The following is a 14,129-nucleotide window of genomic DNA, read 5'->3' on the forward strand; positions in this document are numbered from 1 at the left end:
AAAAAGAGAGGCGCTGCCATGTCTCTAGAGTTAGCACAACATGCCTCTCGCGGAAGGAAAAACATGCACTATGATTTGGTAAGTAATTGGTGCCTCAATAATAACAATCATATATGAACTTATCTCATTGCATGGCTGTTTTTGCTTTCACATCATGTATATTCTGGACTACCGCTAGTCCAACTTGGTCTATGTGCCTTGATTACCACCTAAAAACCTACAACTGGGGCACGTAAATTCAGAATAGCACTGCCATTTGACGCGATAGGTATGGTAGCAATTAAATTAGGCCATGGAAAAACCCACTCACGATTAAGGAACCGAGGATTCTACCACTGCCACTCCCGCTGGGCGGTTGCCATGCACAGAAACTGCAAAACCCACTACGTTACTCGAACGAACCGCCTTCCGCTACACTACGAATCAATTGCGGAGAAAATACCTCCACCACACTACACCATTTTCTCTCCAACTTCCGCAAAAAACCAGGCAAGACCACTGTCATAAAGGCCCGTGCGTTTTCTTAATCACAAGGCGTCCTTATTTTGGCCGTGCAGCCGTGACTCTGTGTGTGAACGTGTCATCCAATTTTTCACGTCACACGGGCGCGACTGTCCAAGGGTGTACTATTCAGCGGAAATTTTTGCAAGGTGGGAGAAGTAGCCTTTGGCGATGAAGGTGTGGCCCGAAACATTCGCAAAACTATAACTGAAAATGACATAGTAACTCTTAATACGTTTAAACTTGTTCATACTTGCTATACCATAGAAGTGAAAAGAACTTGTTTAATCCATAAGCAAATGCATGATTACAATGGAAACTACAATGACAAGAAAATCTGTGTTTCGAAAAAGCAAACAACCTACTTTATCTAATGTAAAGCAAATGTGATCAACAATCTAATATAACTAGAAAGCAATCAATCTAAATCTTCACCAGACGTCATCTCCCCAGGTCCTGCCACACTTCTTGGACTTCTCCAGCATTGCGCAGCGAAGTCCATCCTGAGTGACGGTGATGCCACTCCATATCTCGTACGCGGCGTAAGCGTGCTTTGTTGCGTACTGGACATGCTTCATGGACAAGGGCATGCACACCCAGTGCTTGTGATCTTCGTTTGTAAGCTTCCGCTTCATGCTCATGTAGTAGTCATCAATGAGCATGCTAGAGACGTCACCAAGCGAGTCCGTATGCTTGGTGCTTTCGGGCACCCTCCATTCCTTCTGGATGTCGACAAAGTGCGCGATATGCAGGTCCACGCGGTGCAGCTTCTCGATATCCTAATCGATGGAAAAGCTAGGAAAAGTGTACCTTGGTTCAAGGAGGAAGTTGTCGAATACCGTGCACCTCTGTTGGGTGGCGCTCAGTTGGAATAGCAGCACCGGCTAGGAATTACCGACGAACAGCTGGATGAGGGCGGCCTTCTGCTTGTGTGCTTCCTCGTAGGTGTATGACCACCCACAAGTGTAGGGGATCTATTGTAGTCCTTTCGATAAGTAAGAGTGTCGAACCGAGCGAGGAGCAGAAGGAACTGACAAGTGGTTTTCAGCAAGGTATTCTCTGCAAGCACTGAAATTATCGGTAACAGATAGTTGTGTGATAAGATGATTCGTAGCAAGTAGCAAGTAGCAATAGTAACAAAGGTGCAGCAAGGTGGCCCAATCCCTTTTGTAGCAAGGGACAAGCCTGGACAAACTCTTATATGAGGTAAAGCGCTCCCGAGGACACATGGTAATTTCTGTGAAGCTAGTTTTTATCATGTTCATATGATTCGCATTCGCTACTTTGATAGTTTGATACGTGGGTGGACCGGTGCTTGGGTGCTGCCCTTACTTGGACAAACAGATCACTTATGATTAACCCCTCTCACAAGCATCCGCAACTACGAAAGAACAATTGAGACTAAGTCTAACCATAATATTAAACTAGTGGATCCAAATCAGCCCCTTACGAAGCAACGCATAAACTAGGGTTTAAGCTTCTGTCAATCTAGCAGCCCATCATCTACTTATTACTTCCCAATGCCTTCCTCTAGGCCCGAATAATGGTGAAGTGTTATGTAGTCTACGTTCACATAACACCACTAGAGGAAAAACAACATACAACGAATCAAAATATCGAACGAATACCAAATTCACATGAATACTTATAGGAAGACTTATCCCATGTCCTCAGGAACAAAAGTGACTACTCATAAAGCATAATTATGTTCATGACCAGAGAGGTATTGAATAGCATTAGAGATCTGAAAATATGGTCTTCCACCAAGTAATCCAACTAGCATCAACTACAAAGAGTAATTAACACTACTAGCAACCTTACAAGTACCGATCGGAGTCGCGAGACGGAGATTGGTTACAAGAGATGAACTAGGGTTTGGAGATGAGATGGTGCTGATGAAGATGTTGATGGTGACGAGTTCCGTCTGATGAGGGGAGTATTGGTTATGATGATGGCGACGATTTCCCCCTCCGGGAGGGAAGTTTCCCTGGTAGGACGGCCCTGCCGGAGCTCTAGATTGGTTCTGCTCAAGTTCCGCCTCGTGGCGGCGGCGATTCCTCCCGAAAGCCTCCTCCTGATTTTTTCTAGAACGAAACCCTCCTTATAGAAAAAGATGGGAGCCAGAGGGGCAACAGGGGGCCCACAAGCCACCTAGGCGCGACCAGGGGGCTAGGCCGCGCCTAGCAGGCTTGTGGCCTTCTGGTGGCTCCCCTTTGGTACTTCTTCGGCCCAGTATTTTTTATAAAATCCAAAATAATTCCTCGTTGATTTTCACGGCTTTTGGAGTTGCGCAGAATAGGTATCTCAAACTTGCTCCTTTTTCAGACCAGAATTCCAGCTGTCGGCATTCTCCCTCTTCATGTAAACCTTATAAAATAAGAGTGAAAAGGCATAAGTATTGTACCGTGAAGTGTAATAACTGCCCATAAAGCGATAAATATCAACATAAAAGCATGATGCAAAATGGACGTATCAACTCCCCCAAGCTTATACCTCGCTTGTCCTCAAGCGGAAGCCGAGATCAATAAATATGCCCACATGTTTAGAGATAGAGGTGTCGATAAAACAAAATACGGACATGCAGGCATCATGATCATAATTAGAACAACAATATCGTTATATAAACTCTTATGCTAAAGTGATGAATCCTTCACAAAGTAAAGTATGGGTCAAGAACCTTATTGAGAATTAACAACCAATAATCTTTAGTCATTGAAGCAATTGAAATTTTTCATAACAACGGAAAGAGTCAAATAAGATCTTGTAAAGCAAATCCACACACTCAATCATCCTTTCGTCTTGTACAACTGCTAAAACTCACGTGGTATTCATGATATCCAAGTTTCAGTTGGCCACAGAGAAAGATAGGGGCTTGCAGTTTCGCCTCCCTACTACATACCTCAAGGGTAATGTCAACAATAATAATTCATGGATACTTACTTCCAAGTTGACATGTGAATATAGATCTTTCCCTAGCATATGACGTTAGCCAAGATAAAGGCTAAATAAGGAATTGATGTCGATCACCATGACTCTTTTAAGGACAAAATGTAAAGGTACAAGATAGGCCCTTCGCAGAGGGAAGCAGAGGTTGTCATGCGCTTTTGAGGTTTGTATGTGTGATCTCTTAGTGTGGAGGAACGTCACTTTATATTGCCTCATGTGATAAAGAACTTTATTATGCAGTCTGTCGCTTTTATGTCTTCCTCATCACAGGTTCAGACAAACCTTATTTTCCATACAGTAATAGATTATACATATTTAGGGAGCAATTTTTATTACTTGCACCGATGACAACTTACTTGAGGGATCTTCTTCAATCCATAGGTAGGTATGGCGGACTCTCATGGCAAAACTGGGTTGAAGGTTTATGGATGCACAAGTAGTATCTCTACTTAGTGCGGAAGTTTTGGCTGATATGAGGTGGAAGCAATCGTCATATGCTAAGGGATCGCTAGTCATATAACATTGTTCGGAACCAAGCAAACATAATTCATTATGTTGTCTTCCTTGTCCGACATCTACTTCTAAGCATGTAATAGTTTAATGAGTGTTCACAATCATAGATGGTGCCCAAGATGATATATTTATATGTGAACCTATCCTTCTTTATTACTTCCTATTAATTGCAACAATGACCAAGGTCTACGTTTGTCCACCCACAACAAGTTTCAATCATCATTCTTTTTATATGTGAAGCCATCACTTCCCATAAGATCATTACATGATCTTTCATGCTTTTGTTCTTTTATTATTCTTTAGATCATGGCATGAGGAAAGGCCCTTAACTAAAGTACTCTTTATTATATGACTCACGAGATCGAATACATTGGGGGTAACACAAAGCAAAAATCAAGCCTAGAACACTAAGAACTTTATTCTACTAGAGAAAGATAAAACCAAAAAGGATTGAACTAAAAAAAAGGTAAAGGCAAAAGATGTGATGGTGATACGATACCAGGGAAACTCCACCAAGCTTGGCACAACCCAAGGGGATTTCCCATACCCTTGCTTAATTGTCTTCCTTTGAAGGTGATGGTGGTGGAGTTGTCCTGTCTTTTGATTTCAAGAGGGCCATCAATCTTTGATTTATGCCTTGGAGTTCTGTGATATGTTTCTCCAGCAAAACAACTTCGCGGGTGAGATAAGTATTATGAACACGAGTTATTTCACATAACCTCAAGAGTTCAATCAAGGATGGAGGTAAAAGGTGGAGATAGGGTTGAAGAAAATCCTCTTCCTCAGCTTCTTCCTTGTTGAGCACAGATTGCCCTTCGTCCAACGCCGGATTCTCCTCCTTAGTTTTGCCCTTAGTTTCTTCAAGCAGCCTTTCCTTGGCCTCCATGACCTCCATTCTTTTCAGATCAGCATTTACTTCTTCATCGACTTGACGGAGATCGTTCTCCTCGACATATTCCTGAGACGATATCCTTACCCTAAATCTGCAGCAAAGACAGGCTCGAAACAAAAACAGAGGATATTTGCGCGATACGAGGGTCGGACCTTCCAGGAGAATATATAATGAATTTTCCCGACCAAAAGGAGTACTCCGCAAGAAAACGGAGTCCGGGAGGCACACGAGGTGTCCATAAGCCATCCAGGCACGGCCACGGGGGTAGGCCGTGCCTGGCAGGCTTCTCGCCTCGTCGTGCGCTTTCCGGACTGTTTTAAATTTTTCTATTTTTCTAAAAATTCCAAAGAGGAGAAAATTTGCTACTGGAAAAGTTTTGGAGTCGGTTTACTTACCGAATCACATACCTCTTCATTTATGGAGTGTGAAACAGGCTGATAAATATCCCTTATGTACTCCTCCGGAGTTATGGTATTAATAACATTGCTTTCAACATTTATGGGAGTACCTCAGATATAATGCTTGATTCTTTGCCCATTTACCACTCTCGGAAAATTACCTTCCGTTTTGTTGATCTTGATGGCACCGGAACGATATACTTCCTCAACAATGTAAGGACCTTCCCATTTAGAGAGAAGCTTGCGTGCAAAAAATCTTAAACGAGAATTGTATAGCAAGACATAATCACCTACATTGAACTCATGTTTTTGTATCCTTTTATCATGCCACCTTTTAACTTTTTCTTTGAACAACTTGGCATTTTCATATGCCTGAGCTCTCCATTCATCAAGTGAGATAATATCAAATAACCTCTTCTCACCAGCAAGTTTGAAATCAAAGTTGAGCTCTTTGATTGCCCAATAAGCCTTATGCTCTAGCTCAAGAGGTAAATGACATGATTTACCGTAAACCATTTTGTACGGAGACATGCCCATGGGATTCTTATAAGTTCTATAAGCCCACAGTGCATCATCGAGCTTCTTAGACCAATTCTTTCTAGACCTATTAACAGTCTTTTGCAGAATTAGTTTAATATCTCTATTACTTAGCTCTACTTGACCACTGGACTGAGGATGATAGGGAGATGCAATTCTATGGTTGATATCATACTTAGCAAGCGTTTTACGAAAAGCACCATGAATAAAATGTGAACCACCGTCAGTCATCAAATATTTGGGGACTCCAAATCTGGGGAAATAACTTCTTTAAGCATCCTAATAGAAGTGTTATGATCAGCACTACTAGTTGGGATAGCTTCTACCCACCTAGTAACGTAATGAATAACAACTAGGATATGAGTATACCCGTTGGACTTTGGAAAAGGCCCCATATAATCAAAACCCCAAACATCAAATGGTTCAATGACAAGTGAATAATTCATAGGCATTTCCTGACGTTTACTGATATTACCTCTTCTTTGACATTCATCACAAGACAAGACAAACTTACGGGCATCCTTGAAGAGAGTTGGGCAATAGAAACTGGATTGCAATACCTTGTGTGCAGTTCTATCTCCCGCATGGTGTCCTCCGTAAGCCTCGGAGTGACACTTCTGTAGGATCTGTCCCTGTTCATTCTCAGGTACACAACGTCTAATAACACCATCTACTCCTTCCTTATAAAGGTGAGGATCATCCCAAAAGTAAAGTCTCAAATCAAAGAAGAATTTCTTCTTTTGCTGGTATGTGAAACTAGGTGGTATATATTTGGCAACAATATAATTTGCATAATCAGCATACCAAGGTGTACTACGTGAAGTATTGATGACACTCAATTGCTCACCAGGAAATCTATCATCAATAGGTTGTGGGTCATCAAGAACATTCTCCAACTTAGACAAGTTATCTGCTACGGGGTTCTTAGCACCCTTCCTATCAACAACATGCAAATCAAATTCTTGTAGCAAGAGAACCCGTCTGATAAGTCTAGGTTTAGCATCTTTCTTTTCCATCACATACTTAATAGCAGCATGATCAGTGTGAATAGTAACCTTGGAATCAACAATGTAAGATCTGAACTTTTTACATGCAAACACGACTTCTAAAAATTCATTTTTCAGTAGTATCATAGTTTCTTTGGCACTCTCTAGAGTTTTACTAGCATAATGAATAACATTCAATTTCTTGTCAACTCTTTTTCCTACAACAGCACCAACATCATAATCACTAGCATCACACATAATTTCCAAAGGTATGTTCCAATCAGGTGGTTGAACAATAGGTGTAGTTATCAAGGCCTTCTTAAGTATTTCAAAGGCTTCCTCACAATCATCGTCAAAAACAAAAAAGAATATCCTTTTGCAAGAGATTGGTAAGAGGCCTAGCAATTTTAGAAAAGTCCTTAATGAACCTTCTATAGAAACCAGCATGACCAAGGAAACTTCTTATACCTTTAATGTTTGTAGGGCATGGCATTTTCTGGATCTCGTCAACCTTAGGCTTATCGACTTCAATACCTATTTTAGAAATTTTATGTCCTATGATGATGCCTTCATTAACCATAAAGTGGCACTTCTCCCAATTCAAGACAAGGTTGGTATCTTTACATCTCTGCAAAACTCGATCAAGGTTGCTGAGGCAATCATCAAAAGAAGACCCGTAAACAGAGAAGTCATCCATGAAAACCTTAACAATCTTTTCACAAAAGTCATAGAATATAGCCATCATACATCTTTGAAAGGTACCAGGTGCATTACATAAGCCAAAAGGCATACGTATGTAAGCAAAGGTACCGAAAGGGCAGGTAAAAGTGGTTTTCTCCTGATCAGATTGTGCAACAGTTATTTGGGAGAAACCGGAATAACCATCTAGAAAGCAGAAGTGTGTGTGTTTAGACAACTCTCTAGCATTTGATCAATAAAAGGCAAAGGGTAATGATCTTTCCTCTGTGGGATCAATTCATATTTATCATTAGGGACAATGGTAATACCTCCCTTCTTAGGGAGGCAATGCACCAGACTTACCCAATCACTATGAGCAATAGGATAGATAATACCTGCTTCCAGGAGCTTTAATACTTCTTTTCTTACTACCTCTTTCATCTTAGGATTTAATCTCCGTTGATGATCGGCAACTGGTTTGGAATCAGGATCGGTTTTAATTTTATGCTGGCATAGAGTAGGACTAATGCCCTTAAGATCATCAAGAGTATATCCAATAGCAGCACGGTGCTTCCTTAGAGTTTTCAGTAATTTCTTTTCTTCATGTTCTTAAAGGCTAGCACTAATAATAACAAGATATATCTCTTTTTCATCGAGATAAGCATACTTAAGAGTAGTAGGTAACTGTTTAAGCTCGAACACAGGATCACCCTTTGGTGGGGGTGGATCTCCAAGCAATTCAACATGAAAATTATTCTTAAGAATATGATGTTGTTCAAAGATAACTCTATCTATCTCATTCCCTTCATCCATATGCATATCATTTTCATGCTCAAGCAAGTATTGCTCTAAAAGATCAGTAGGAGGCACAACAATAGAAGCTAGGGCAATAATTTCATCCTTACTAGACAACTCTTTTTCATGAGGTTGTCTACCAAACTTGGAGAAATTGAACTCATGTGAGATACCTTCAAAGCCAACAGTGACAGTTTGCTTCTCACAGTCAATATGAGAATTGACAGTATTAAGGAAAGGTCTGCCAAATATGATGGGACAAAAGCTATCTTGTGTGGTAGCAAGAACGAGAAAATCAGCAGGATACTTAGTTTTACCACACAAGACTTCAACATCTCTAACAATTCACAAAGGGCAGATAGTATCTCTATTGGCAAGCTGAATAGTGACATCCATAGGTTCCATCTCGACAGGTACAATCCCGTCTTTAATTTCATCATATAAAGATTGAGGTATTGCACTAACACTAGCACCCACGTCACATAAACCATGATAACAATGATCTCCTATCTTAACAGAAACAACAGGTGTGCCAACAACAGGCCTATGTTTGTCTCTACCATGAGTTTTAGCAATTCTAGCAGCATCTTCATAGAAGTGAATATAATGGCTATCAACATTGTTGGATAGGAGGTCTTTGATAATAGCAATGCTAGGTTCAACTCTACTTTGCTCAGCGGGTGTAGGTGTTATAATGTAGCCCCTACGTATCACAGTTGAAGCTTGAGAATGATCCTTTATTCTAACAGGGAAAGGTGGTTTCTCAATGTAAGCACTAGGAACAATAGGATCATTATAAGCAATGACTTTCTCTTCAACTAGATTGGGTTTAACTACATTGACTTCTAAGGGAGGATGATATTTAAACCACTTCTCTTTAGGGAGATTAATATGAGCAATAAATGATTCACATAATGAATCTACTATCTCAGAGTCATGTCCATGTTTAGCGCTAAAATCACAAAAAGTATTTGTTTCAACGAAGGATTTAACGCAATCGAACTTAAGATTCATACGTGACTCCTTACCTTCATCAAACTCCCAATGTACAGGGTTGCGTTTAATTCTTTCCAATAAATTCCATTTGAAGTCAATATCTCTCTTCATAAAAGAACTGGTACAATAAGTGTCAAGCATGGTGCAATTATCATGAGAAAGCCGAGCATAGAAGTTCTGAATAATAATTTCTCTCGAGAGCTCATGGTTGGGGCATGAATATAACATTGATTTAAGCCTCCCCCAGGCTTGAGCGATACTTTTTCTATCACGAGGACAAAAATTATAGATATAATTCCGATCACGATGTACCAAATGCATAGGATAAAACTTTTGATGAAATTCCAATTTCAATCAGTTGTAGTTCCATGATCCAGTATCATCACATAGCCTATACCCTGTCAATGATTTATCCCTAAAAGATAAGGGAAATACCTTCTGCTTGACCTCATCCTCGGGCAAACCTGCAAGCTTAAAGAAACCACAAACTTCATCTACACAGATTAGATGCAAGTCAAGATGTGATGTTCCATCTCCTGTAGAAGGATTAGTCAACAGTTTCTCTAGCATACCCGAAGGAGTTTCATAACAAATATTTTTGAGGTGAAGTAGGTTGAAGTAGGTGCAGTAGGTTGAGGAGCAACTCCTTGTGCTTCCGTTCGAGGTGAAGATGCCCCGAACAAGCTCCTCAAAGGATTAGTCTCCATAGTGACAAGTGACAATAAATTTCAGCACACTATATAAATGTTTCCTTACAAAATTCTAGTTACCAAAGGCGCTTCACTCCCCGGCAATGGCGCCAGAAAGGAGTCTTGATGACCCACAACTGATAAGTGGTTTTCAGCAAGGTATTCTCTGCAAGCACTGAAATTATTGGTAACAGATAGTTGTGTGATAAGATAATTCATAGCAAGTAGCAAGTAGCAATAGTAACAAAGGTGCAGCAAGGTGGCCCAATCCCTTTTGTAGCAAGGGACAAGCCTGGACAAGCTCTTATATGAGGTAAAGCGCTCCCGAGGACACATGGGAATTTCTGTCAAGCTAATTTTCATCATGTTCATATGATTCGCGTTCGCTACTTTGATAGTTTGATATGTGGGTGGACCGGTGCTTGGGTCCTGCCCTTACTTGGAAAAACATCCCACTTATGATTAACCCCTCTCGCAAGCATCCCCAACTACGAAAGAATAATTGAGACTAAGTCTAACCATAGCATTAAACTAGTGGATCCAAATCAGCCCCTTACGAAGCAACGCATAAAATAGGGTTTAAGCTTTTGTCACTCTAGAAACTCATCATCTACTTATTACTTACCAATGCCTTCCTCTAGGCCCAAATAATGGTGAAGTGTAATGTAGTCTATGTTAACATAATACTACTAGAGGAAAAACAACATACAACGCATCAAAATATCGAACGAATACCAAATTCACATGACTACTAATAGCAAGACTTATCCCATGTCCTCAGGAACAAAAGTGACTACTCACAAAGCATAATTATGTTCATGACCAGAGAGGTATTGAATAGCATAAGAGATCTGAACATATGATCTTCCACTGAGTAATCCAACTAGCATCAACTACCAAGAGTAATTAACACTACTAGCAACCTTACAAGTACCAATCGGAGCCGCGAGACGGAGATTGGTTACAAGAGATGAACTAGGGTTTGGAGATGAGATGGTGCTGATGAAGATGTTGATGGTGATGAGTCCCCTCCGATGAGAGGAGTGTTGGTGATGATGATGGTGACGATTTCCCCCTCTGGGAGGGAAGTTTCCCCGGCAGGACGGCCCTGCCGGAGCTCTAGATTGGTTCTGCTAAAGTTCCGCCAGGTGGCGGCGGCGATTCCTCCCGAAAGCCTCCTCCTGATTTCTTCCGGAACAAAACCCTCCTTATAGCAAAAGATGGGAGATAGAGGGGAAACAGGGGGCCCAAAAGCCACCTAGGCGCGGCCAGGGGGTAGGTTGCGCCTGGCAGGCTTGTGGCCTCCTAGTGGATCCCCTCTGGTACTTCTTCCGCCCAGTATTTTTTATAAAATCCAAAATAATTCCTCGTTGATTTTCATGGCTTTTGGAGTTGCGCAGAATAGGTATCTCAAACTTGCTCCTTTTTCAGACCAGAATTCCAGTTGCCGACATTCTCCCTCTTCATGTAAATCTTATAAAATAAGAGAGAAAAGGCATAAGTATTGTACCGTGAAGTGTAATAACAGCCCATAAAGCGATAAATATAAACATAAAAGCATGATTCAAAATGGACGTATCAGTGTACTCCACATCAACTCCGACAATCTTGTTGCGTTGTATCTGGAGATGCTGCTCGTACTGATCGATGATGGCCTCCACCTTCCGCAAGTCGTTGGTGTGGATTATGTGCAGCTTGGTGGTGCCTTGAGCCTGAACCTGCTTGCGTTCTCTTATGAACCCCATAGCCTGCAGAAGGGTTTTTGTGGAAAACGATCGGCGGGCACACGAGCGTTGTCGATTGTATGTGGAGGAGGTTCCATGCCATGCAAGAAGACATCAATTAATGGCGTCGCATGGTGATAACCGATGTGGGCACGATCTCTCTTCAGATGCGTTCGTGCACATCATGGGTTTGCGACACAACGCTCTAATTCTGATGCACGATCTCTCTTCAGGTGCGTTCATGCAGATCGTGGGTTTGTGACGCAACCGCTCGAATTCTGATTGGATTTTTTTGATCCATGCGAATTTATTAATTGTCTACTTTTCATGGCAATTTTTCCGTCAACACCAAAAAAAATGTTACTAGCCATAAGTGGGGAGGGAGCAGATGAGGGGTCAGACGCATGGCTGTGTATGCAATAAATACACAAGTGAGCGCCTGGGTGTAAGGAAATATGAATCACGGTTTAATTGAATAGGCACGGGTGTATACGCAGAAGATCCACGGGTGAACGTACGACATGCACGGCTGGTGCACTAACACGAAGCATGCCTTTAGACGGGAAAAATATGAAATCATTGGATTTAGGAAGGAACGTGCATGATGGAAAACAAGAATACGAAATTATTATTAGGCAGAAGCACGGATGTGCACAGGCGCCTCCACGCTTGGGCGACGGTTGTTTCATATATAAAACAAAATTGTACACACGATCTACCTCACAGAGATGTGCTCCGACCTCGGATGCACCGCCACACACGTGACAAACGGAATTGCAGATACAGATGACAATGAAACTCGTTGGTCGTTATCCTCTACGAGATAACTCAGGAGAGAGTAGAATATTTTTGTTTACTACACATAGCTAGAGAATATAAAATGTTGTTTCACCAAGATAAAAGGAGAGTAAGTAGTTTGGTTTTGGGAGCTGTGAGCTTCTTCGTGGGTAAACATCACAATAACAATGCTATTAACAAGGTTACAGTTTGAGCAAGAAAAGTACAAGCATTGTTTGTGTTGGAATTATGCCCTAGAGGCAATAATAAATAGAGTTATTATTATAATTCCTGTATCAAGATAATCGTTTATTATCCATGCTATAATTGTATTGAATGAAGACTTATATACATGTGTGGATACATAGACAAAACACTGTCCCTAGCAAGCCTCTAGTTGGCTAGCCAGTTGATCAAAGATATTCAGGGTCTTCTGATTATGAACAAGGTGTTGTTGATTGATAACTGGATCACGTCATTACGAGAATCACGTGATGGACTAGACCCAAACTAATAAGACGTAGCGTATTGATCGTGTCATTTTGTTGCTACTGTTTTCTGCGTGTCAAGTATTTGTTCCTATGACCATGAGATCATATAACTCACTGACACCGGAGGAATGCTTTGTGTGTATCAAACGTCGCAACGTAACTGGGTGAATATAAAGATTCTCTACAGGTATCTCCTAAGGTGTTCGTTGAGTTAGTATGGATCGAGACTGGGATTTGTCACTCCGTGTGACGGAGAGGTATCTCGGGGCCCACTCGGTAATACAACATCACACACAAGCCTTGCAAGCAATGTGACTTAGTGTAAGTTGCAGGATATTGTATTACGGAACGAGTAAAGAGACTTGCCGGTAAACGAGATTGAAATAGGTATGCGGATACTCATGATCGAATCTCGGGCAAGTAACATACCGAAGGACAAAGGGAATGACATACGGGATTATATGAATCCTTGGCACTGAGGTTCAAACGGTAAGATCTTCGTAGAATATGTGGGATCCAATATGGGCATCCAGGTCCCGCTATTGGATATTGACCGAGGAGTCACTCGGGTCATGTCTACATAGTTCTCGAACCCGCAGGGTGTGCACACTTAAGGTTCGACGTTGTTTTATGCGTATTTGAGTTATATGGTTGGTTACCGAATGTTGTTCGGAGTCCCGGATGAGATCACAGACGTCACGAGGGTTTCCGGAATGGTCCGGAAACGAATATTGATATATAGTATGACCTCATTTGATTACCAGAAGGTTTTCGGAGTTATCGGGAATGTACCGGGAATGACGAATGGGTTCCGGGTGTTCACCGGGGGGGCAACCCACCCCGGGGAAGCCCGTAGGCCTTGGGGTGGTGCACCAGCCCTTAGTGGGCTGGTGGGACAGCCCAAGAAGGCCCTATGCGCCATAGGAAGAAAATCAAAGAGAAAAAAAAAGAGGAGGTGGGAAAAAGGGGAAGGACTCCTCCTTCCAAACCTAGTTGGATTCGGTTTGGAAGGGGAGGACTCCCCCCCTTGCCTCGGCCGACCCCCTTGAGGGTCCTTGGACCCCAAGGCAAGGCTCCCCCTCTTCCCCCTATATATACGGAGGTTTTAGGGCTGATTTGAGACAACTTTGCCACGGCAGCCCGACGACATATCTCCACAGTTTTACCTCTAGATCGCGTTTCTGCGGAGCTCGGGCGGAGCCCTGC

The 14,129-nt window shown here is 41.9% G+C and overlaps 1 pseudogene; it reads right to left on the reverse strand.

The window, feature by feature from the left end:
* Positions 1–932: 932 nt before the first annotated feature.
* LOC123399427 lies at positions 933–11,676 on the reverse strand (annotated as a pseudogene).
* Positions 11,677–14,129: the final 2,453 nt, after the last annotated feature.

The sequence above is a fragment of the Hordeum vulgare genome, chromosome 5H (assembly GCF_904849725.1).
Source record: "Hordeum vulgare subsp. vulgare chromosome 5H, MorexV3_pseudomolecules_assembly, whole genome shotgun sequence".
Classification (NCBI taxonomy): Eukaryota; Viridiplantae; Streptophyta; class Magnoliopsida; order Poales; family Poaceae; genus Hordeum; species Hordeum vulgare.